Raw genomic sequence first — 5,162 nt, forward strand, 5'->3', positions numbered from 1 at the left:
ATCAAAAGACAGTTGGAATAGCAGTAATATATTGCACTCAAATTAATATCCACCTCATGATGTTGTAGCATTTTGCATGTAAACTTTAGCTAAGTACATAAACAGTAATCAATCTGAAACATGCAGCTGGTTTTCTCTGTGGCTGTTCAAGTGTTTCAATAGGAGATGAGCAGTGCTACTCTCATGAAAAGAAGCAAGCCCAGTTATTCAACCCTAAGGAGCCAAAGGGCATCAAACCAAGAAGCAGACAAGGGTTCCTTTTGGACTGAAGAATATTCCTAGGTATAGCATGCTGGATTAGGAATGATTCATACTCTCAGGCAGGGATGGGCAAGCCCAGGCGCTCCAGGATGTATCACTCTTGTTGGACATGTACAAGCTGATGACACAAGCTGTTGTCAGTAGATACAGCATGCTTAGAAAGTATCACATTTATTGTGTATGTTATGTACCATGAATTTGATTTGTGCACCCTGAAAAAGGTCAGGTTTACCATGTTCTTGAAGAGGGTTGATGAAGCACACATACATGAAGCCTACAGTAAACTGCAGTGGACAGGCCTAGGATTTCCTGATGGTTTGTGGCCCATTTGTAGGTGCTGCAGAACATCTGTAAGTCCTGGGCAAATAGTGAGTGAGACTCCCCACGTTCTCACTGGGATCATGCACAGGGCAAAGGGAAGGAGCCATGGCACAAGACTTTGGCTACTTTTCAGGCTGGAGAGGGGGGCCAACATGGCTGTACCAGACATACGGTATTTTTTCTATATCAAAGACTGCACTGCAGTGTAGAGATATCTAAACTAGCTGAGGTAGTAGCAGCACAACACAGGCTGCCTACATTTGCAAGTAGTGCAGCCTGACAGGAGTGAATCTGTAGAGCAAACGGTGCTGAGGATCAAAAGTCTACATTGTAGCCATGTCATGTTGCATTTGTGTTTGTTTGAATTCAGATTAGCTCTCTTTCAATCCCAGTTTGCCGCTGCAGTCCACTGAGTCTGCTCCTGGAGAAGTTCTTTGAGGTTAGTTCAAAATGGATCCAGTTTGCACAGTACGAGATCCCTCCACAACAAGAAAACAGCACAGTAAAGGGAGACAACTGGGAGATTCACTTCAGCTGTGTACTCCTCATCCGGACTAGAGCACTAAATTAGATGTCCCAGAGAGGTCAGCATGAACGGATTTAGCCAGCCAAGCAGTTGGATTTGCTGGTCTATGCAGATGTCCATGCTGGCACAGCAGAACTGCTGCTGGTGTCTGAGCTTGCTAGCTCAGTTCACTCCACAGCACAGTGCACGATTTAGCCAAGATCAAGAGTGATTTCAGCAACATAAAGAGTCAAAAGTTTGGGAAAGAGAAAAAAGTTTTAGAGCTGCTCTCTTACTGTGGGCTGGTATTGAATCTTGCTGACAAAAACTGATGAGCAAAATCCTTAGGCTGATGGTTTCAAAAGTAGTCCTTGTCCTAATGTCAGCATTTTGAGTTACAATGCAAAAGAACGTAAGGAAGCTAAAGTGAGAAGTTATTTTTTTAAATTTTGGCACAAAAGGCTTGCCCAGGCCCACCCAGGAGGTCACAGGCAGAAACATACACAGTTGTCTAAGAGGCAATGATCCAGGATTTTGAAATCATGCAGAGAGAACTACAGTAGTAAAGAGGATTCATACCTTTAGTAAAATAGAAATAGAATTTGCTGTTCAAGGTAGCCAAGCTTATTACTGTTGTTGTCTGGGTAAAATCAGGCTTCAAAATTTGTAACTGAAACTGCTGAAGATTGCTCCATTTTACATTTTAAACTGCCTTTTTTTTTAATATACTTTGAAGAAAGTTATTTATTTCTAGAAAAACATAGAAACCTGTATACATTTTTAAAAATATTTCAATAACTAAATGTTAATGGAAGCAAATATCCAAGGAAAGAAGATAATGCAGACACAGCTGAAATCAATAACATTATACTAAGATCTCCACCATTTGCAAAGCTTCAGAAAAAAAAGTGAGTTACAATCAGAGAATAATTGTCACGAGCCTTCATCAATGATCTTTATACAGGAGATATTGAAAGCAGAAGCATTGACATTATTGACATACAGCCATATGGGAAATGACAAAAGCTACTGCAGAAATGTATTTGTCAATGCCATATCTTCTGAGTTACACAGATGCAGTTCTGTGGCACGCCCTGCAGTAAAGACCTCTGGAGCCTGGAAGATGGCAGTCAAATTCAACAACGGGTTCTTGAGATGGGGGCAGAATCCCACACCAGAGCTCACCAAAGTTACAAGACACATTTATCATCTCATCTGCTGAAATGTATTTATCCATTTCCACTTATAGCAGGCAAACTTACATTGCTCTTCACTCACATTTCTAAGTGGGTATTTGTTTATTGATTGCTGGTTTTTAAAGCAGATAGAAATTAATGTCATCTTTGCATAAAGAATTGTAGATGTGTAGATCACGATCTCCAAAGGAATGTTTTGTCTAACCCAAAATTTGTGCTACTTCTCTTAATCATCCATATATAGATGTGCCTGAACTGTTCTGGCTCAGATAAGGTTTTTCTGTGACTTACACAGAATGGTTGGATCAGCTTTTAAACACAATAATTTAATCTGTTCCTGCAATTCATCTTAGGTAGCCTTCAGATTTGTACAAAACAACATGACTCAGGATATTTGAAATAATCACTGTGATGAAATACTAGGTGAGAGGAATGCAGCCTGCTGCCCTGCAGATGAATTCTGCCAAGCAGCTAACAAATCCCAACCAGTCCGAGTATCTTGCAATCTTAACTATTCTGCCAAGGCTGAAGAACAGGGGAGAAGTGTAGCCCTAAAATACAATATTCCCACAATAGTAACAGGCATTGAATGTGCAGGGCCTCGGGACTGAGGCTTGTCAGGTTTGCTCTCTTTAAACTTTCTTGACCTCCCTCAATTTTGTTTTACATGGCTTATCTCTAACAGCAGCTTTTATAATTGAAATGAGAATTAGTTTGGTTGTAATGTGAAGCTGCAGACCAGTGAAGAAAGAGTCAGAGAGAAAAGCACATTAGCAAACAGAATTATGCCAATCCTTGAGGGAAGAAGAAACCATTACTATGAACATGATATTCCCTGCAACGACCAATTCCAGATGCTGACAGCTCACCATAACATCCCAAACCACCACCATCAGAATGAAACCACCAACTCTGGGACCTAGCATAGCACGGGAAAGGTGAGGATAATATCCAGAAAAGAAGTAAAAACTAGGAATTGTATATAAGTTTTAACTGTAATGTTATTAATACAGATCTTTTCTCTGTATGGACTTTTTTCTTTTTCTGCAATAATTACATCTGCTCTAGTAATGATTCTTATATTAGACTGTTAAGTTTCAGTTACACTAATTATAAATTCTTGGTTTTATATGTATATGAGGTGTGTTTTCTCTTTGCCCATAAACAAGATTTTGAGTGTAATTATAGTCAGAGGTCTACATCAAAAAACATAGTTTCTACATGCTTTCTGGGATAAACTTAAAAGGATCACCAAGAAAGAACATACCTTATATATGTATGTCTGTATTCAACAGTTCTGACAAATTATTGCACCTCCATATGACAACAGAAAAATCACAGGAGACCATGTGCAACCGAAAATAGGTGCAATTTCAGATTGTGTGGGGAAATTAAGAAAGGCACTTCAAAATTTTTCGCCTGACACCCAAGGTAAATACAGACCCCTGAAAAACTGTACTGCTTTCATCTCCTTTTTTGTTGTTCATCCACAGAATTCTTTGTTTTTTCTTGGTAATAAAATTTAATATTTGGGCTGATGGATGGGAAAAGTTTGGCATGTTATTCACAATAGATTGAATAAACACGGGGATTTTCCAAGGGTGAGGTAGGGAGTGTGTACAGATCAGTAATATTTTCCTCTTTCAGTGGACAATCATCACTGTGCAACTGGATGAGAGCAAGAATGACTCTCAGCTATGCAATCTACTGAGTTTATTCAGTATTTTTAAGTTAAAGGAGAAATCTGAGTTACAATCCAGGATTGTATGAACTCAGTAATTAAGGTTCACACCAGGCCATGCATTCTGAGATGAGCTGGTGCTATTAGCAGCTTTCATCTGCTTGTCTACCGTTTGTTTTACTGTATGCACAGATGCACAGATGAACATTGCCTCAGGGAAAAGATCTGCAGAAACCCCTTCACTTGCAGATTTGTAGAATAAGCTGTTTGGATCTCAGCACAAGTATTTTCTCCCAATGCACGCGCATAATTTTCTCGTGAATGGGATTTATGTGTGCACATCAAAAGAGGAAAATCCCTAAGGGCTCAGTTTAAACCAACAATAGCAAAGAAATTCAGGAATCTCTCACCAGAGCATGCCCTGCTTTGCCTACTTTATATCACGCAGACTTTGAATGAAATCTCTGGCAGCCAGGCAAAACAGGACATGACTTGGCTTTATGGTTGTTCATTTTTAAAGGCTTAAAATTAAGCCCTTAAGAACTTACTGGCTTCCTAATGAGAGTACATCAGCCATGGGAGATAGTGTTGGTGATAGCTGGATGCTTGCAAAGCGAAGGAACGCTCGCCTCCACCACAGGTTTGTGTGGTAGCATCATGGGTGTACTCACAACAGTACCTCTTAACAGGTTTTTCCTAGATATGAAGGGAAGAGGCTGGGAAATACAAAGGAGGTGCCACCATGCAGGTGGCATTAACACTGTGATGGGACTAGGGCTGGGCTGAGGGTGCTTGAGCTTTGGACCATCTCAGTGCCATTCCTGGGCTGCAGAGGCCTGATCTGTAGGTCTGAACCAGAGGCTGAGTGGTGCGGGTCCCCCACCATGGGGGCTGGCTTCTCCGGATGCTGCTGGAGCAGGGAGCCATTTTAAATAATACTAATATTACTACTACTAACAACAACAATTGAAAAATAATAATTATAGGCAGCAAAAGTAACAATAAAATATAATTTTCTGTAATTATATAAAATTGTGTGCTGATATAATTAGTGTATGTTCGAATATAATTCATTCTATTCGGCTAAATAATAATAATAATTAATAATTATAATATTCCCAAATACTCTCTTCCCGCCCCAAAAAGAACCTGTAAAGAGCAGTAGTAGCCAGAACCCCCTGAGCACAAGGTGATGCGG

The sequence above is a fragment of the Corvus brachyrhynchos genome, unplaced genomic scaffold, assembly GCF_000691975.1.
Source record: "Corvus brachyrhynchos isolate BGI_N302 unplaced genomic scaffold, ASM69197v1 scaffold106, whole genome shotgun sequence".
Taxonomy (NCBI): Eukaryota; Metazoa; Chordata; class Aves; order Passeriformes; family Corvidae; genus Corvus; species Corvus brachyrhynchos.